Below are 21,798 nucleotides of genomic sequence, written 5' to 3'. Positions count from 1 at the left end.
GTGCCCAATCATGATCTATCCATACCCAGATTCCTGAAACCCATATCACAGGAATCTGATGGCCAGCAATCTGTGATTGCTGCTTTGTCCCTGTGCTCTCTGACATTACCCAGTCATCAGACTTGCATGGGGCTTTGTACATTCAAATTAGTAGTGTGGTCATATCACTCTGAAACTGATGTCTCAGACCTGTACATGGAATAAATATACAGACATCACTCGAAACCTGTGTCAGTCGGGGTCGCAGCAGGAAGTAGATGACACACTCAAAATGGATATGTTGGAGAGTGAAGGTTAATAAATGGACAATTATAAATGGAGGGCTTCCCTGATAGCTCAGTTGATAAAGAATCAGCCTGTAATGTATAAAGGTGGGGACAGGGTGCCCAGGGATAGTAACAGGAATTAGAGATGCCCTTACCACCAGGGCTTCCCTGGTGGCTCAGATGGTAAAGCATCTTCCTGCAATGTGGGAGACCTGGGTTCGATCCCTGGGTTGGGAAGATCCCCTGGAGAAGGAAATGGCAACCCACTTTAGTACTCTTGCCTGGAAAAGTCCATGGACAGAGGAGCCTGGTAGGCTACAGTCCAAGGGGTCGCAAAGAGTCAGACATGACTGAGCAACTTCACTTTCACTTTACCATCTAGGCCTGACTATGGATGGTCAGGCCTTTGATGTCAACCCTATAGGTCAGGCTCCTCTCCCAAGGCAGAAAGCAGGGTGGAGAAGGATGGAGAAGGAGTCTGAAGGGGCAGATGGATGTTATCCAGCACAGAATGTCTCATTCAAATTTTTCAGGAATTGAGACCAGAGCTCCTGCTGCTGCTAAGCCGCTTCAGTTGTGTTCAACTCTGTGCAACCCCATAGACAGCAGCCCACCAGGCTCCTCCATCCCTGGGATTCTCCAGGCAAGAACACTGGAGTGGGGTGCCATTGCCTTCTCCAAAGCAAATGAGCAGGATAAACCAAATGGCAAGAAGAGCTTTTACTCTTTTCAAAAAAAGTAAATATTTTCAGACATTTTTAAATGAGGGAAGAATTCATGTGCATAGAACAATACGTGATTTTTTTAATTTTTTTCTTATCTATTTATTAAAATAGGGTCTCACTTTGTCCCTCTGGTAACATTAGCTCCTGTTACCAACTATGACTGAAAGGAATGAAACAGTATGTATTGATAAAAGCCTGGGTTTCAGATTTACAGCTAATTCAGGTTTCTTTCCTTGCACCACTGCCCACCATGCCAACACCAACCCCCTCTGCAAAAAATAAAAATTAGGTGTACCAAATTAAGGAGCTTTACCACTTACAATGAGGGCTTCCCACGTGGCTCAGTGGTAAAGAGTCCACCTGCCAATGCAGAAGACGCAGGAGATGTGGGTTTGATCCTTGGGTCAGGAACCCACTCCAATATTCTTGCCTGGAGAATCTCATGTGCAAAGGAGCCTGGCGGGCTACAGTCCATGGGGTCATAAAGAGTTTCACTGGACTAAAGGGACTGCACACACCACTTATAGAAACATTTTAATGCTGTTATCAATGAACTAAATGTTGCTTTTCCACAATCCACTAGAAGAGCCTAGTAACAAGAAAACGAGCTGATGTTGGGGCTTTTTAAAATAATAATAATAAATAGGCTTCATTCCCAAGCCTTCTGCTGCACAGCCCAGGCTCCTGATCTTTCCCCGTTCCTGCATCCCTGGCCCTAAGTACGTCCCAGATGACCAGCGCAGTAGCACTGAGACCCTGTCTGAGTCCAGGAATCACGTACAGCAGAGTCCATGAGAGAGAAACATGGATAGGCTGACCCTCAGTATCACAAAGATGTGCTCAGCCATTAACCAACTGTGCCACCTTGGGTGAGTTATTCAATTTCTCCGAGCCTCAGTTTCCTCAAGTTTAAAATGGAATAATGTAAAGTCTATATCATCAGTTGTTACAGGGATTAAATAAGACAATGTCTGTAAAACACCTAGCACAGTGCCTGGCACACGATAAGTGCACAATAAAACCCATTATTTTTAGACTTAGAAACAAGAACTAATGCACAGAAAAAAAAAAGGAGAAAAGAAGCAGGGGTGAGGAGTGGGTTATGTTTCAATCAACTAGAATGTTACCTTGCCCAGTTTCCCTTCCCTAAGGGGTCCCATTAAGTCCACATTTATGGTATTGATTTTTCCCAGTGCAGGGAACATTTTACACACTAAGCATCTCTACTGCCCATTGCTGTTTCACAAGTGGTGCTGTATATATATAATAAAATCTCCACCAATATCAATGCAGAAGTCTTTCTCTGTCAAAAGCAGGAGGTAAAGCAGAATAAAAGACCTAGGTCACTGTAGGGGAAAAAATGTGTCAAGGAATAGGTTGGGAGGGGGATGTGAGATGGAATAAGAGATAAAAGAGGACAAAAAGTTGCCATGATGTGTTTGTTTGGCTCTTCATTCGGAAAAACCGCATCTACAAATGTTAGGCACACTTTCACGTCTGATTTATTTCACCCTTTAACGTTGCGGCACAAAGTCCAGGGTCACAAACTCCCCCAGTGACCACCATTCCCACAAAGGGAGACAACAAAAGGAGACAAGGACACCCAGACAAATCTGAATACTCCCCCAGATACCCCCAGACAGCCTCCCTCTTCCCATCCTCACCCTTCACCCCACAATAACCAGCATGCCCTTCATAAGTTAGATCATTTCATTCTCTGCTCAAAACCATCTAATGTCTTTTGATCTCAAAGTTAAAATATAGTCCTAAAAGGGCCTACAAGGCCCTGAGCAGCTTGCCCACCTGTTACCACTGCCACCATGAACTCTTTATCTACCACTCTTCTCATCTCTTCCCTCCGGTTACACCAGGCTCCTTGTTTTTCCTAAAACACCAAGCACACTCCTGACTTGAGCTCTTTGCACTGGCTATTCCCTCTGCCAAGAAGGCTCTTCTCCAGCAATATGCATGGCTCACCTCAGGAACGTCTTTCAGGTCTTCCTTATTTGTCCCTTTTTCTGTGAAGTTTTACTTGACCACTGTTGTAGACTAAATGTTTGCATGCCCCCAAAATTCATAGGTTGAAATCCTAATGTCCCAATGTGATGATATTGAGGTGGGGCCTTTGGAAAGTAATTAGGTCCTGAGGGTGGAGCCCTAATGAATGAGATTAGTGCCCTTATAAGAGAGAGGAAGAATCAGAGCTCATCTTTTAATGCCAGTCATGGCTGATTTTATCAGTTCAAGGGTAGAGTCAACCTTCACAATGTAAAAGTGATGAGGCAGCTACTGCAAATGAGGTAGCTGTCCAAGAATGCTTCAAGAAATTATTGATGAAGGCATGTTTTTAATGTGCCTGAGCAGGTTTTTAATGTGAATGAGACAGGACTGTACTTGAAGAGGATGCCAAACTGAAGTTACATCAGTAAAGAGTCACTCATCAACCTATGGACCAGGGAGTTATAGTGACTTTTAAGAAAATATTATTTACATCAACCTTTATATCAAGCAGTAAAGGCAAGTGATGAATCTAGAATAACCTTGTAGCTCTACTATACTGTATGCCAGCTGTTCTACTGTACTACCTGACTCTACTTTAGAATCACTTGGGTGAGGTGATTTTAAAACCGGCTGATAACAGTTAAATCGGAATCTCTGTGAGTAGGGCCCAGGAATCTGTTTTAAAACTAACCAAGTGATCCTAATGGTTTGCCACCATGAACCCCTACTTCCAAAAGCTAAATAACTCTCCATATTTTATGAGTAACAGCAACCTCTGGGAACCACTTGCACTCCTCTGAGCTCAATCAAAAAAGAATCGGGATGAAATCATGTTCAAATGACCATCATAAGGGGAAAAAACCCAAAAGAGGCAGCCGGTGGAGTATGTGGAAGGCAGAGCTATAGGGACTGATTGGGGTGCTATGGTTAAGAGGTGAGACAGAGGCCGTGCCTTTGAGGACCTGTGCCTCCATGGGGCTCAACTTGGGTCTGGGAGCCAGCTTTCAGTTTCCGAAATTAACAAACTATATTTTGTCAGCTGTCTCCAGGGAATATTCTTGAGGAATTAATCCCATTCACCAAACTCACAAGAGATCGATCACATAGGTTGTATCATTATGTACTCATAAGACTAACTCATAGTCCATAGCCCTGACAGAGGCAGACCACACAAAGATGCAAGGCTGATGCGTAAGTTCTAACTGAGGGGGAGGGCTGTGGGGAGGCATGATAAGATAGTCTGAAAGCAGGCACTGCTGGGTAGGCACTTCTCAGAACAGTGTGCTGTGTGAGACATCTGTAGCAGCTATACACAGAGCCTCTGCTTTGCCCAGGTTAAAACTGTTTTTTATTTATTTATTTAGGGTTGTCATTGCTGCACTCAGGCTTCCTCTAGTTGCAGACAACTAGGGCTACTATCTAGTTCTGGTGTATGGGCTTCTCATTGCGGTGGCCTCCCCTGTGGCCGAGCATGGACTCTTGGGCCCGTGGGTTTCAATAGCTGTGGTTCATGGGTTCCAGAGTGCCCAGTACTTGTAGCACACAGCTTAGTTGCTCCAAGGCATATGGGATCTTCCTGGACCAGGGATTGAACCAGTGTGTCCCATACACTGCAAGATGGATTCTTAACCACGGGGCCATCAAGAAAGCCCTTTAACACTGTTTTTAACAAGTACTTAGAGGGGTCAAACACCTGCCTGTGAGAGGACAGGGGGTGCATCAAATAAAGAAAAATAAGTTTGCATTTCCCACTGAAAAGGGGAAGCAGAAAAAATGCATGGGGGGGGCATCACTTCAGTTCAGTTCAGTCGCTCAGTCGTGTCCGACTCTGCTACCCCATGAACCACAGCACACCAGGCCTCCCTGTCCATCACGAACTCCCAGAGTCCACCCAAACCCATGTCCATCGAGTCAGCGATACCATCCAACCATCTCATCCTCTGTCATCCCCTTCTCCTCCTGCCCTCAATCCTTCCCAGGATCAGGGTCTTTTCAAATGAATCAACTCTTCGCATGAGGTGGCCAAAGTACTGGAGTTTCAGCTTTAGCATCATTCCTTCCAAAGAAATCCCAGGGCTGATCTCCTTTAGGATGGACTGGTTGAATCTCCTTGAAGTCCAGGAGACTCTCAAGAGTTTTCTCCAACATGACATTTCAAAAGCATCAATACTTTGGCACTCAGCTTTCTTTATAGTCCAACTCTCACATCCATACATGACCACTGGAAAAACCATAGCCTTGACTAGATGGACCTTTGTTGGCAAAGTAATGTCTCTGCTTTTGAATATGCTGTCTATGTTGGTCATAACTTTCCTTCCAAGGAGTAAGCATCTTTTAATTTCATGGCTGCAATCACCATCTGCAGTGATGTTGGAGCCCAAAAAAATAGTCAGCCACTGTTTCCACTGTTTCCCCATCTATTTGCCATGAGGTGATGGGACCGGATGCCATGATCTTAGTTTTCTGAATGTTGAGCTTTAAGCCAACTTTTTCACTCTCCTCTTTCACTTTCATCAAGATGCTCTTTAGTTCTTTTTCACTTTCTGCCATAAGGGTGGTGTCATCTGCATATCTGAGGTTATTGATATTTCTTCTGGCAATCTTGATTCCAGCTTGTGCTTCATCCAGCCCAGCGTTTCTCATGATGTACTCTGCATATAAGTTAAATAAGCAGGGTGACAATATACAGCCTTGACGTACTCCTTTTCTCACTTCTTGTTATTAAACAAGAAGTTTAATAACAACTACCAGGGTGAATGAGACATAATATGTCATTTAATTCTCCCAATAGTGCTGTGAAGGAGGTATTATTCTTATTTCATGCTATAAGGAAGAAACTAAGACTCAGAAAGTGACATAGCTTACCCAAGATCACAGAGCTGTTGTGTAGTGGAGCCCTATAGAACCCATGTCTTAATGCTGGGTACCTGAGACTCACCTGGAGAACTTGTTCAAAATGCTAACTCTTGGGACCCAGCCCCAAAAATTCTGATGTGAAGGGTCTGAGAGGGGGCCCACTAATCTGCAGGTTGTAAACACATTCCTCCATGCTGGGAAATGATGGTGCAAGTGGTCCTTTCTGAGGCCTCACAGCTCTTCTCTTTGTATGGTGTCCTTGGTCATGGAAGCTACCCCTACCTTCTTCACAGAACATCCAACCTAGACTTTTAAAGAGGCTTAACCATGATTCTCTTGTGTTCTTTGATCCTCTTCCACTTCCTGGAGTTGCCTGATGAATTCAAAGACCCATCACGGTGAGCACCAATCTGGGACAAAATGCACACGTGTCTTGGAGTCAAGCATCTATACCAGCTGGCTCACAGCCCAGGAAAAGAGGATGAGCACTCCCCAGCAGGAGGCTCCCAGATGAGGGAGGGGTGACAACCAGCTCTGTTGTGGATGAGGTCACCCTGAACACCTTCAAGAAGAGAGCATCTACTTGGCTTTAAATTGGTTTTATTTGGTCTCTGGTGGTTTCAGGCTCTGCAGGCCTCTCTGCATAAATTCCAGGAGAAAGGGAAGCAAACATCAGGTCCGGAGACTCACTCCACTGCAGTGAGTGGAGGAGCCTGGGCCCCACAGCCTCTGGGGGGAGGGGTTTCCATTCTCCAACCAGGAAGCTGTTACTTTCCCAGCCTCAGTTAAATCACCTGCATTTGGATTGAGTTGTGCTTTGGCCCTCCTTCAACATGATGTTCTGACCCTCAGTTCCTCAGAAAGCTAGCCCCCACCCCAGCTCTCCCCTTCAGCTTTTTTACCTCCCCACTCCCCCAGGCCAGGCTTCTGGGGAAAGTCGAAGTAAGATCCTTGGTGGCTCAGTGGCTGTGAGGGTCCCTAAGCATTTCATTTCAAAGTGGTGTTCCCACACCTATGGACACCTTTTCTTTGACAAAGGAGGCAAGAATATACAATGGAGAAAAGACAATCTCTTTAACAAGTGGTGCTGGGAAAACTGGTCAACCACTTGTAAAAGAATGAAACTAGAACACTTTCTAACACCATACACAAAAATAAACTCAAAATGGATTAAAGATCGAAACATAAGACCAGAAACTATAAAACTCCTAGAGGAAAACATAGGCAAAACACTCTCCAACATAAATCACAGCAGGATCCTCTATGACCCACCTCCCAGAATATTGGAAATAAAAGCAAAAATAAACAAATGGGACCTAATTAAAATTAAAAGCTTCTGCACAACAAAGGAAACTATAAGCAAGGTGAAAAGGCAGCCTTCAGAATGGGAGAAAACAATAGCAAATGAAGCAACTGACAAACAACTAATCTCAAAAATATACAAGCAACTCCTGCAGCTTAATTCCAGAAAAATAAACGACCTAATCAAAAAGTGGGCCAAAGAACTAGACATTTCTCCAAAGAAGACATACAGATGGCTAACAAACACATGAATAGATGCTCAACATCACTCATTATCAGAGAAATACAAATCAAAACCACAATGAGGTTTTTTCACGCCAGTCAGAATGGCTGCTGTCCAAAAGTCTACAAGCAATAAATGCTGGAGAGGGTGTGGAGAAAAAGGAGTAAAGTAAGCCAGAAAGAAAAACACCAATACAGTATACTAACGCATATATATGGAATTTAGAAAGATGGTAACGATAACCCTGTATGCAAGACAGCAAAAGAGATGTATAGATGTATAGAACATAGATGTATAGATGTATATGTGTAGATGTATAGAACAGTCTTTTGGACTTTGTGGGAGAGGGAGAGGATGGGATGATTTGGGAGAATGGCATTGAAACATGTATAATATCATATAAGAAACAAATCGCCAGTCCAGGTTCGATGCATGATACAGGATGCTTGGGGCTGGTGCACTGGGATGACCCAGAGGGATGGTACAGGGAGGGAGGTGGGAGGGGTGCAGGATGGGGAACATGTGTACACCCGTGGCAGATTCATGTTGATGTATGGCAAAACCAATACAATATTGTAAAGTAAAAAAATAAATTAAATAAATAAATAAAGTAAAAAAAAAATTAAATAAATAAATTAAAAATTTTTTTTAAAAAGCGGTGTTCCACTCCTTTAGAAAGGATGAAACCATTCAGAAATAGCTCAGAACTCCACTCTGCCACTTTGTGTAAAAGTTACTTTAATTTTTCTGAACTTGTTTCCTTGTGTACAAAAAAAAGGGATAACAATATCTATTATGCTCAAGAAAGATGAGGATTATATATGTATGTGTGTATATACATATATATATATTTTTTGAAGTTTGAGGCATCTGGGATCTTAGTTCCCTGACCTAGGATCAAAACTGTGTCCCTGCATTGGAAGCACAGAGTCCTAACCACTGACCCCCAGAGAACTCCAGAGGATTATATTTCTCAAACCAATTATTAAAATACCTGGCACATCAGGGCTTACTAATAATAATTACAACAATAAAGAGCTAAGATTTGTTTAATATTTATTACACTCCAGGCCCTTTCTATTTGCCACATTTGGATTAATTTATTTAAATTACAAGAACTCTCTAAAAGAAATATCTTGTCTTATGGCCATTTTACAGACAAGAGAACAGGTTCAGAGGGGTGAAGCACATTTTCCAAGGTGACAGCATGAGTTGGAATCAGAGCTGACATTCACACTCAAGTCTGTGACCCCAAAGCCTGTTGCTGCTGCCATTGTTATTCTTTGTTGTCTACTAAGGAGCCACTGTGTGACACACCTGGATAGTAATGAGGACCACAAGTTATGCAGGGGGATTGTCCCCAGTAAATTCAGTCTAGATCAGATGTGGAGACAAGGCCTATGCATTGAAGAGAGACTAATACAAGGTAGCCCTGCCAAGTGCCCATGTGTGGTTCACAAGTGCACAGAGGGGAGGATATTGGGAGATCTTCTTCCATGGGTCTCTTGTGCTCCTGTATTTGTTGCTAGTGAGAAATGGAATATTTCCTGCCATATCAGTAAACAAAGGATGTCAAAGTCAATAGCAGTTGCAGACACTAAGGATGGTGAGCTAGTGAACCCTGAGGGAACCCAGGAAGGAAAGAATACCTGCTGTCTAGCAGCCATCAGACTGCAGCCACTCCTTACGGTGAGCCCTGAGGAAATTCAGGACACTGGCTCCTGATAGTGGAGATGCTTATCAAAGGAATGATGTCAGTGAACTAAGACTCATGTCTTCCCATACATCAAAAAGCACTAAATTCCTTAACTTGGGATATCTGGTTTTCTTTAATCAACAATCATCTTTTGACGTTCAGACTACCTGTCGTTCATTACAAAACTTGTATATAACCTGATTCCTTTTCTGTACCCCCCACACCACCCCTCCCCCCACCTCTTCAAAGCAGTCCTCTCAGAGTTACTTGAGATGCTGTCTCTTGGGCTTGAAGTCCTAAAAATTCCCATTAAATAAAATGTAATGCTCAACTTTTAGGTTGCAGATAATTTTTAAGTCAACATTGGCCATGCTAAGAATGCAAGGTCCTGAGTGCTCCTTATTTGGGACATTTCTCAGGGTTATGTTTGCAGTGAGTAACCTTGAGGGATGAATTAATACCACCCTCTGGGACAAAGAGTAGGCATTCTTACTGTCTGCTACAAAATGCTAAGTTCCCCAAGGATGGCCATCAGCCATCCCTCTGTGTTGCCTGTGGGGTTGGGGATATGGGGCACTGAGGCAAACATGTTGATGTTCATGCTACTTGCTGTGCTGTGAGTCATACAGTCTGTTGTCTCTGATATGGGAATCTCATGTTTCCTTCCAGCACCCATGAAACAGTAACAGGCTAAATGATGGGCTTGTAAGTAGGGTAAAATCACATCCCAGATGTGATGAAAGATACAAGCTATTGAGAAGCTATGATGTGTCACACACACATATGTAGGCACTGGACATTACACAGTCGACAAAACAGGCAAAAGTCCTCTCTCATAGAGTATGCATTCTATGTGAGTAGGCAGACAAAGGTACCAATCAACAAGATGATTAGACATGGTGATCAGTGTTGTGAATAAAATAAGCAGGGGTGAATGAGCCTCAGTGTCCTCATTTGTAAAATGGGGCAAGTGTTAACACCTACCTCTCTGGATCATTGTAAATGCTTGATTCATGGAAAGTCTTCAACAAATATGGACTTTCATAATTATTTCTCCTTCCTTCTTCCATGGAAATAAGGCAAGAAAGTGGCTTCCTGGGGACTTCCCTGGTGGTCCAGTGGCTAAGACTCTGCACTCCCAATGCAGAGGGCCCAGGTTTAACCCCTGGTCAGGAACTAGATCTCACAAGCCACAACTAAAAGATCCTGAACGCCACAATGAAGCTTGAAGATCCTGAATGCTACAACTAAGACCCAGCACAGCCAAATAAATAAATAAATCAAAGAAAGTGGCTTCCTTTTGTGCTTTGTAAGAGTGGAAGAAAGAGAGAACTATAGGAGGAAAGAGGCCTCTTTCCTAAGCAGATATGAGGTAAGCAAGTACATGCCACCTGATTATTTTGCTGATCAATACTTGGAAGCCAGGAATTTGAAATATTACAAACAAAAAAGAACTTGTCATTACACTTGTCATTACAGCATTTCAGCGCACCCCTCACACATGAAGATATCCACTGAAAAGCCAGCCTCAGGTGAATGGTTTTAGCCTTAGGATCTCCCTTCCTCTCTCCCTCCTAGTCATTGCCCAGGGCGACCTGATCCAGGGATAGAGCTGGTCTGGATGCATGGAACCCAGCAAGCCTCTGCTCCTCTTCCTCCCACCTCCCCCACTCAAATGCAGCTGCTTCCCCAGAAGCCACTCCCCATCCCAGTGCTGATCCCAACAGCAGGGTCTCCAGCCTGTTTCCTCCTCTCCAACGTCTTCCTGGCACCTGAGTCAACATGAAACTCATGGACAGAGCACACTGCCATCTAGATGCAGCAGACATTAGCAAATGGGGCTGGAGTCCCATTTTTCCTTCTAAGCCATTATACAAGAACCTATTTCAAGGACCCATTCTGTGCTAGGAGTGCCTCCCACCCCCTTCAATAACTCACTCAGACATCACCCTAATAGCTCTGTCTCTCTAGTGGACAAATAGCTGGCCTCCAATTACCCAGACCCATTTGCTGCTGCAATGCGTGGATGTTCAAGTGATGGTCAGTGATCAAGTGGCTATTTCACAATAATGATGGGGCAGGACATCTCCTCTTTTTGTTGCAGGCTTTGCTTCCCATGTATTATATTTTAAAGCCCTTTCTGAGAGTTTTTTTTAAAGACCTTTTTTAGAAGGGCATGTACCCCTTGTTCTGTGATGGCCGGAACTGGCTTCGTCTGCCTTGGCATAGGGTTTTCCTCTGAGCTGCTTGTAACCTGAGCTCCCCTAGGCCTTGCCAGCCTGCATATATTCAAGGCCATTCTATGAGTCATCTCCCAAGTTTTACCAGCTCTTGTGTTTATCTCTCACACAGAAATTAGCCTCTAACAAAAGACCCCTGAATAATATTTGAGTCCATAAGGAGTAGCTGCCTCCTGCTGCAAGCTGCTGCCACTGTTCCCCCTCCCCCCGGCAGTTTATTCCTTAGTACCTGTGCTAAGAACTCTGTCTGCTGAGCACCAAACACTGGAGCACTGAGGCCCCTGGGATGCCAAAGCCACCATGTTATGGGTGGAGGACAAGCCCTCCTCCCTCTGTGATACCCTTTCTTAAAGGAACAACCAAGCAGGCTTATGGATGGATGTATTATCAAGGCTTTTTTTTTTTTTAGAGGCCCCCCTCCCTTCTCTTCTACCTTCTTTTTCTGAAAAGATTGTGAGATAATTTGAAAGGCAGCTGGACCTGGAGATGCACACGTCTGCATTCAGAATTTTCCCCTTTGCTCCCAAGGCTAACGATTCCTTACTAGACTCGGCTCACTGTGTTTGGTTTTTGCTTCCCTCAGAGTAATACACATAAATCAAACTTCAATCCTGTGTATTCTCTCCAACACACCAGCATCACCTATGTGCTCCTTGGTCCTCCTCCCTACAAGGGCTAAAAGAGAAGAGAGAAAGAGGGTGAGTGCAGAGGTGGGGACACCCAAGTGGCCTTATGTCAGGTTGGCACTAGGGGTAAAAGTCTTTCAAATGCCATATACTTATGTCAACATCAGAGGGCAAAGAGGAACATGCAATGGCAGTTTATTTTTTTTATTATAAATTTATTTATTTTAATTGGAGGCTAATTACTTTACAATATTGTATTGGTTTTGCCATACATCAACATGAATCTGCCACAGGTATACACGTGTTCCCCATCCTGTGCCCTCCTCCCACCTCCCCCCCCATACCATCCCTCTGGGTCGTCCCAGTGCACCAGCCCCAAGCATCCTTTATCATGCATTGAACCTGGACTAGTGATTCGTTTCATATATGATATTATACGTGTTTCAATGCCATTCTCCCAAATCATCCTACCCTCTCACTCTTCCACAGAAGTCCAAAAGACTGTTCTATACATCTGTGTCTCTTTTGCTGTCTCACATACAGTGTTATCATTACCATCTTTCTAAATTCCATATATATGCGTTAGTATACTGTATTGGTGTTTTTCTTTCTGGCTTACTTCACTCTGTATAATAGGCTCCAGTTTCATCCACCTCATTAGAACTGATTCAAATGTATTCTTTTTAATGGCTGAGTAATACTCCATTGTGTATATGTACCACTGCTTTCTTACCCATTCATCTGCTGATGGACATCTAGGTTGCTTCCATGTCCTAGCTATTATAAACAGTGCTGTGATTAACATTGGGGTACACGTGTCTCTTTCGATTCTGGTTTCCTCGGTGTGTATGCCCAGCAGTGGGATTGCTGGGTCATAAGGCAGTTCTATTTCCAGTTTTTTAAGGAATCTCCACACTGTTCTCCGTAGTGGCTGTACTAGTTTGCATTCCCACCAACAGTGTAAGAGGGTTCCCTTTTCTCCACATCATCTCCAACATTTATTGCTTGTAGACTTTTGGATAGCAGCCATTCTGACTGGCGTGAAATGGTACCTCATAGTGGTTTTGATTTGCATTTCTCTGATAATGAGTGATGTTGAGCATCTTTTCATGTGTTTGTTAGCCATCTGTATGTCTTCTTTGGAGAAATGTCTATTTAGTTCTTTGGCCCATTTTTTGATTGGGTCGCAATGGCAGTTTCTGATCAGAAGCAAACGGTTTTCCATGTCCTCATAAGAGAAGTTCAAGGAAATTCCCTGGCAGTCCAACAATTGGGACTATGCATTTCCTCAGCAGAGGGCATAGGTTCTATCCCCAGACAGGAAACTAGGATCCCACAAGCTGCACAGTGCAGCCAAAAAATGGAGGAGGTCGCAGAAGTTAAAGCAGAAGCAGGACAATATCAAATGAAAGACTGTAGACTGTCTCAGGAGGGGATGGGGGTGAGACAGTTATTAGATGGCCTTCAAGGCCTGTTATTATCCTGAGGATGAAGAAATTGCTTAGAACACTGGAAAGTATTAGTCTCTCAGTTGTGTCTAACTCTTTGCAATCCCATAGACTGTAACCCGCCAGGCTCCTCTGTCCATAGGATTTTCTAGAGAAGAATACTGGAGTGGGTTGCCGTGCCCTTCTCCAGGGGATCTTCCCTACCCAGGGATCAAACCTGATCTCTTACATCTCCTGTATTGGCAGGCGGGTTCTTTACCACTAGGGGGGTTCTTAACACCTATAAGAATCATTCTATAAGAACACTGTGAAGTGAAGTTACTCAGTCGTGTCCGACTCTTTGCCACCCCCTGGACTGTAGTCTACCAGGCTCCTCCGTCCATGGAATTTTCCAGGCCAGAATACTGGAGTGGGTTGCCATTTCCTTCTCCAGGGATCTTCCCAACCCAGGGATCGAACCTGGGTCTCCCGCATTGCAGGCAGACGCTTTACCGTCTGAGCCACCAGGGAAGCCCTGGTGTCAAGAGCCTTAACTACTTTGGGTTTCCTGTCAGGAGAAGAGGTTTAGAGTGGACTGAAGTGCAGTCCTTGGTCCTCCCTCAGTATCCATGGAGGGTTAGTCTTAGAACCCTCCAGACACCAAAATCCACGGATGCTCAAGTCCCTTATGTAAAATGGTATAGTACTTGCCTATAACCTACATACATCCTTCTGTATACTTTTTTTTTTTTTTTTTGGCTGCACCACCTGGCTTGCAGGGATCAAACCCACAATCCCTGCAGTGGAAGTGCAGAGTCTCAACCAGCGGGTGGCCAGGGAAGTTCCTCCTGCATACTTTAAATCAGCTCTAGATTACTAATAATACCTAATACAATGTATAGTTGTAAATACAATGTAAATACTTACTAGCCCCAGCGAATTGAAATTCTACTTTTTGGAACTTTCTAGAATTTTGTTAACAAAATAGTTTCCATCCACTGTTTGTTGAATCCATAGACGTGGAACATGCCAATTCAGAGGGCCAACTATAGGAGGGATTTTCAAGACATACACCAAGGAGAAAATTTAGCAGATTCAGCAAAAGTATACCCTGGAACTCCACAGGCAGCAATGTGACTCTAAATTGCCCTTTGAAAATGGGGCAAGAAATCAGGGTCTCCAAAGCTTAAATGTGCTTTTCCAAATTATCTAAAGAGGGCCAAACTCTCTAGTCCTAACCCCAGCGCCCCAAACCTGCCATCAGTACACATGGCTAGTTTGCCCATGTTAAGAGCAGCTCACTCCCTCCCTGGCTCCAGTTTGCACTTGCTCCATATTACCTGTCTACTCTTCTCACACAAAATGAACTCTCTCCAGGAGAAACCCCAGGGCTTAGGGCTCTGGCTCTGCACTGTTCAGCTACCAGCAGATTAAGCTTTAACAGAGAAATCCTATCTGTTTATGGCTCCCCAAAGGATATAAGCCTGGAGTCTCTCACCATTTATTCATTTAATCAACAAACATATAATGAATTTCTACCGTGTGTCAGCACTGCTGAGACAGCAATGGAAAACAACAATGTAATCTAAAAACTCAGGGAGCTGAGGATCTGATGGGAGATATACACAAGAAAATGAAGGATTACAACACATGATGTGAAAGAGCAAGTGCTGTGAGAGCATAAAGGAGGGCATCTCACCCAATCCAAGAGGGTCTGAGAAAGAACCGTGTGAAATCATAGAAATACATACATTGGTCTCTGCGTGCCATGCCCCCTCCCTCAGGTTGTTGGCACAGAGCTCCTAAAACCCAGGCAATTCCTAAGCCATAAGAGAACTAGGAGTGCCTCTTGTTCTAACGTTTGATCTTCGACCCTGTCCTGACACAGAGCTTCTAAACTCCTTAGAATTTCCTGGGTGATAGCAGTGTGTCTTTTTCTAATGAGGTGACTTTGGGTGAGCTCCTAGATAGTTTCCAGATGAGGGCTGGTCACCAGAAAAAACAAGCCATGATTAGAAGCTCAGAACTTTCAGCCCTGACCACCATCCTCCAGAAAGGTGAGAGAGGCTCAAGGTTGAGTTCATGGTCAATCATGCCTGTGTGATGAAGCCACCATAGAAACCCAAAAGTATAGGGTTCAGAGAACTGCCAGGTTGCTGAACACATCTGTGTGCCAGGAGGGTGGTGCACTCCAACCCCATGAGGACAGAACCTTCTTCTCTGCTCAGGACCCTCCCAGATCTTGCCCCATGTACTTCTTCATCTGGCTGTTCAACTGTATCTTTCATCATATACTTTATTTTACAATAAACCAATAAACGTCTTCCTTTGAATTCTGTGAGCTATCCCAGCAAATGATCAAATCAGAAGAGTGGGTCATGGGAACCTGCAATTGGCAGTTTTGTGAGACTGAGCCCTAACCTGTGAGTCTGTGATAACTCTGGTTAGTGTTGGAAAAAACTGACTTGTAGGACACTTAGCTGATGTCAGAGAATTGCTAGGTGTGGAAAACCCATATATCTGATATCAAAAGTATTGTGAGTGTGAGAGCAAAAGAAAACACTTCTGAACTGAGGTCTGAAAGATGAAAAGGCATTAACCAAAAAACAGTGTTCCAAGCAGAGGAAACATATACCCATGACCATACATGAGTTTGAGGAGCAGCAGAATGGAAGCATGGAGTTTGAGGGTGTGAGAGGGTTCCAACTTAAAATGGAACTGGGGATTGGAAATAGAGAATCTCAGGCATGTGTCCTCAGAAGAACAGAACTTAACTGAGAGACTGATTTCCCATAAATGTCTGACCTACAGAGGACAGAGGCCTATCTCCTGACCAACAAACATCTCTCCCCATCCTCAAGCCAGTGAACTTGCTGCTTGGGCTCTGGCTGGACGTCTCTGTCTTTGCACTCCCTGCCCAGAAATACAACCTGCCCCAAACCTTCAAAGGACTCACCTGTACCTCACTATTGTATTGAGTTGGCCCAAAAATTCATTCAAGTTTTTCTGTAGCATCTTATGGAAAACCCAAATGAAATTTTTGGCCAACCTAATAATTTCCCCTGCTATTCCTGAATAAATAAACCCAAATTTTAGTTAATATGAGCTTGCCTCAGTTCCATACTTAGGTGGACAAAGGTTAATCATAACAACATGCAGCATTTATCTAGGATGTCTGAGCGACGGTGCTGTGCTAAGTATCTTCTATGCCTTCTCAGTTGATGCTCACAGCATCATCCCTCAGATGAGATACAGGGAGATTAAGTGCCTTATCCAAAGCCACACCCTTGGTGAGTGGTGAAGCTGGGAATTAAACTCCAGCTGTCTGGAGCCAGAACCCACATTCTTAACCCCCACTCTCTAATGCCTACATCTGTAATGCAAATGAATAAAACAAATCATGGGACGTTAGCACAGGACTTGACCCTTTGCTCCAAAGGCCACCAACCCCATTTAGAGATCCAAATCTCTCCCAGCATCTGGCCCTTTGTGACCACAGAACCTCTGTTCAGTCCCCGGTTTCTTGCTAGTAACTGGTACCCAGTCGTAACCCTCTCTGTTCCCTGGATCCTTGGTCAGCATGTCAGGTTCCCAGATTTAGAGGCCAACTCCCTAATTCTTCTGAAAACCAGAGCCTTTCTTGCCTCTGAATCCTAAACTCCTCCTATCAAACCCACAGGCACTATACTATGTCAACTTCTCTGTGCTTCTTCCTATTCTGGTTTCCTGGGCCTCCCCGAGTTGCTTCAGTGTCTCTGTGTCTCTGACTGGTCTCTGGGGCACAACCCCCATCCCCAGCCTAGACTCACCCACAGCCCAACAAAGACCAGACTGGGAGGTGTAGGGAGGGGTGGGAAGAGGGAGAGACTTAAGAAGGCAAGAAGAGCAACTGTGTGAGAGGCTGGCCAAGTGAAGATTATGGAATATGGGTAGAACTGGGGCCCAGAGCCTAGAAAGAGAGATGTCCTTATCCTAAGGAGGCATGTATGATCCAACCCACCCCTGATGCCCTAGTCCAATAGCTAGCTGAGCACTGAAATCCCTTTTTAAAAGGCGGTTCATGAAGAAGAAACAGAATAAGAAAGTAGCAAGCCCAAGGGAAGAGAAATGTGTATTTAATTTCATACTAGAGGACATGCATTCCTTCCCAGATGCTCATTTTGGTTGGGGAGGGCACCCCGCACATGAAAGGAAAAAGGAAGAGGGCCTTGGAAGTGAGGAAATGGAGCCAAAGGGGGCCAAGAGTTCTAAAGGGCATGGATGCCACAACCAGGCAGAAATGACAGCCTGACCCAGGTCCAGACTTGCCTAGACATGGCGCTCCCATAATACAGTGGATGTGGTTCCTGATTTCATTTTAGCTGGTGGCCCAGAGAGAAAACTCATTACCTACTATTTAGGCAGCACTGCCCTACAAAACCACTGAATTTGATGCAGTCCTATGATGCACCTCCTCCCATTTCCCCACTCCAGAGTTTAGGGACAGCTGTGAAGCAGATGGAAGGAGATTGCAGCTAGCCCAGCTAGCTCAAGTTTTAAGGTACCATTTATCACCTTCGGACCTTCTTAAAATGCAAATTTGGATTCAATCAGTTTAAGGTGGGGCCCAGAGTTTGCATTTCCAACTAGTTCCCAGGCTTCCCTGGTGGCTCAGTGGTAAAGAATCTGCCTGCAATGCAGGAGATGCAGGTTCGATCTCTGGGTCAGGAAGATCCCCCGGAGAAGGAAATGGCAACCCACTCCAGTAGTCTTGCCTGGAGAATTCCATGGACAGAGAAGCCTGGAGGGCTACAGTCCATGGGGACACAAAAGAGTCAGCATGACTTAGCAACTAAACCTCCACCCAGGTAATCCTGGAGCAGCCACTGCTGGAGGGACAGGCTTTAGATAGCAAGGCATTCCTGCTGCCATAGTGCATTCCACTCCATTGACCAAATCTGTGAAGTACTAAACAAATACGGAGGAATCTGAGTGTTCTTTTATTTGATAAATCTAGCAACCCTAAATAGAATAGATGCATGAACAAATAAACTTCTATAGAAGAAAGATGTGCTGGCAGCCCATTAACAATAACAAGGAAAGTAAAATTACACAGGCCAAGAGGGAGAGTTCTATTTTCCCTGAGTTTCCTATAGTTGTTTGTTGGTCATCAGACACAAAAGATTCTGTGGACCTTTCACCACCAAAGAAAAGTCTTCACACTGAACTAGAAGGTAGGTATTAATATAGATACTAATACATCAGAGTTTGGCTCAATTGCCACATTGTTTCTTGTGTTACTTTACAACATGGTAGACCATTAAAACTATTTCTTCATTTTACAGGGTAGGGAACTAAGGCTGGCCAGAGAGGTGATTCACCTTGCTCAAAATCACGTGACTAGTTAATAGCTAAACTGAACTAGAACTAGGCAATAAGTCTAGTGCTCTTTCCAGTACAAGAATTTGTTAAAATAGCATCTGAAAAGGGGAAAGACTTTAAGTTAATTGGTCCCGTGTGGTCCCCAAACCCTACTGTGGGGAACTTGTTAGAGGCTCCCTACTTGGAAATTAACATTGTCTGTGACAGGAGAAGTTTTCTAGTCTCTCAGTCACTCAAATAGACATCTTTTTGAGCATGGATTACCCATCTGATTATGCAGCAGGAGGGAGGGAGGGATCCTACAGAGGTCATGGAAGGCTCTTTTGAGTTAAGTCTAGAACTGAGCCTTCATGCTTGTATAAGAATTATATAACCAGAGAGGATGCTTCAGATGGGAAACAGCATGAGCAAAGGTACTGATAAAAAAAATACACTGTATATTTGGCTATAGCCTTTTGCATATCAAGTTTAAAATTTGTTAAATCACCCTTCACCTTTCGCTTCTATAACCAAGCAGGACACTATGGGGCCTTGAGGGGGAGCAGGCCCTTTCCCCATGTCCTCTGCTTTAGCTCCTCTCTGCAGTACCTAGATAATAGTATGGGTGCACATTTCCTGAGTTGTTTTAAAGAAATAAAAAATCTATCAAATGGAAGATGTTGACTACCTGATGACACTGATCCCAGCTCCACTGGAGTCAGAGGATTGATAATATTAATCCCTGTGACACGACCCTGTTACCTCACCATCAGTCAATCAGAGAATTGTGCACAAGCTGATTGTATACCTTGTGACACCCCCTCACCTGGCCATTAAAAATGCTTTGCTGAAAGGCCTCCAGGGAGTTTGGGGTTTGGAAGAGGGGCACAAGCCACCCATCTCCTTGTTTGGCTGTGCAATAAATCTTTCTCCAATCTCTGACAGTTCAGTTCAGTTCAGTTCAGATCAGTCCCTCAGTCATGTCCGACTCTTTGAGACCCCATGAATCGCAGCACACCAGGCCTCCCTGTCCATCACCAACTCCCAGAGTTCATTCAGACTCACGTCCATCGAGTTAGTGATGCCATCCAGCCATCTCATCCTCTGTCGTCCCCTTCTCCTCTTGCCCCCAATCACTCCCAGCATCAGAGTCTTTTCCAATGAGTCAACTCTTCGCATGAGGTGGCCAAAGTATTGGAGTTTCAGCTTTAGCATCATTCCTTCCAAAGAAATCCCAGGGCTGATCTCCTTCAGAATGGACTGGCTGGATCTCCTTGCAGTCCAAGGGACTCTCAAGAGTCTTCTCCAACACCACAGTTCAAAAGCATCAATTCCTCGGCGCTCAGCTTTCTTCACAGTCCAACTCTCACATCCATACATGACCAGTGGAAAAACTTTTGGTATTATTTAGCCTCACTATGTGCTGGGCACACAAACTTGTCTTTGCTAACACTGCTCCAAAATAGTTACTTTTTGCTTTTCCAAGTCAGTGGGTCACATTTGAATTGGTCCTTCACCCCCTAGTTTCACTCTTCCCTCTCATTGTACTTCTGATAGTCTGCAAGGATGTCATGTACAGTTGTACATGTTGTTCACTGCACAAAGATGCTCAGTCATGGAGACAAATGGGGGCTGAAATCCAAAATGCACTGCACACACCAAGCCATGCTTTCTTAATTTGCTACATTGTGTGTTTGCCAGACCATGTGCCCAGAAAAGAGCACACTTTTTCTAGTTTACACAAAAGCACCCTAGCCCTGGCCAAGGAACTATATCAGCTGCAGGTCAAATCGTGAGGTAAGTGAGATTTTGCTCTGATTTCTCCTAGCTCCAAATCTTTAGAGCTGAAGCCACTAATGAAGCCACATCTGTAGACTAAGTTCTGCAGCAGTTCTTATAGGGTACTAACCATGACTGAAATAAATCAAGATTCCCAGTCACCTTTTGGGAATTTTAGAGCTGCCACCCTCCTGGATGTAGCATTACATGGCCCAGGGATGACCCAGGTCTAATGCAGCTCACTTGGTTTCATTTCTTTCTAATCCCAAACAGGGTAACTCTGAGCCCCACCAGTTCCCCTGAGTCAGTTCATATTTACTATAGGAAGACTATTACATTTCTGCATAACTCATGACCAAGCCTATTCTTTCCTTCTCATCTCCCCTACCTGGCAATACCATCAGAATCAGCATTAGAAATCAGAGGGGCACTCACCTGCCAATACCCATCTACTATAGTGTCTAGTCTTGTGCCAAGTCCTGGCTCCTTTGTTCTCCTACTTGCTCTGTGCCATGAAGAACCCTTCTTCCCCAAAACCTACCAACCAGGGCTTTCAGACCTCCAGGGTTTCCCCCTCTTTATCAGGGTTAAGGCTTCCCTGGTGGCAGTGGTAAAGAATCCATCAATCAATGCAGGAAACGCAGGTTCGATCCCTAGGTTGGGAAGATCCCCTAGAGAAGAAAATGGCAATCCATTCAGGTATTCTTACATGGGAAATCCCATGGACAGAATAGACTGGTGCGCTATAGTCCATAGGGTTGCAAAGAGTCGGACACAATTTAGCAACTAAACAACAATAGCAATCAAGATTAAAGAGCTAAGCTGCTCTAACATAAAGACCCAACAATGCAGTAAACAAAGAACAATAAAGTTTCTCTCCACATGACAGTCCAAGGCACATAAGTGGGCTACTTGGCTCCATTCAGTCATTGATGGACTTAGGTTCATTCCATCCCATCAGATTTTTCCATCCTCCTATAAGGCAACATTGTTGTCTATCCAACTGAAGCTGCGATCTAGGAACAATCATCTTTCTGCTCACAGAAAGAAGAAAGCATAGAGGAGCACATGTATAAAGGGCTGGGCCAAGAGTAAACACATATCTCTTCTGTTCACATTCCATTGCTCACAAAGCCACAGAAGGGAAGCTGGGAAATGTAGTTCCCAGCTGGACAGCCTCATCCTAGCTACAATTCCATTATTACAGAAGATGCCATAACTTCTTTCCTATCAGGAAAAAGCATCTTTTTGTCACAAGTTCCTACCCAGAGTAGACATTTGATTAAATTCAATCAAGTTCAACCAACTTTCAGTTCA

At 44.2% G+C, this 21,798-nt stretch overlaps 2 non-coding genes across 2 annotated transcripts; one reads left to right on the top strand and one right to left on the bottom strand.

The window, feature by feature from the left end:
* Positions 1-10,173: 10,173 nt before the first annotated feature.
* TRNAG-CCC (transfer RNA glycine (anticodon CCC)) lies at positions 10,174-10,246 on the top strand. The gene has a single exon. It is a non-coding gene; the product is annotated as a tRNA-Gly (tRNA).
* Positions 10,247-13,821: 3,575 nt separating this feature from the next.
* TRNAC-GCA (transfer RNA cysteine (anticodon GCA)) lies at positions 13,822-13,893 on the bottom strand. The gene has a single exon. It is a non-coding gene; the product is annotated as a tRNA-Cys (tRNA).
* Positions 13,894-21,798: the final 7,905 nt, after the last annotated feature.

Source organism: Bos javanicus, chromosome X, assembly GCF_032452875.1.
Source record: "Bos javanicus breed banteng chromosome X, ARS-OSU_banteng_1.0, whole genome shotgun sequence".
Taxonomy (NCBI): Eukaryota; Metazoa; Chordata; class Mammalia; order Artiodactyla; family Bovidae; genus Bos; species Bos javanicus.
The sequence above is the reverse complement of the archived record's forward strand: the minus strand, read 5'-3'. Positions and strand labels throughout refer to the sequence as shown.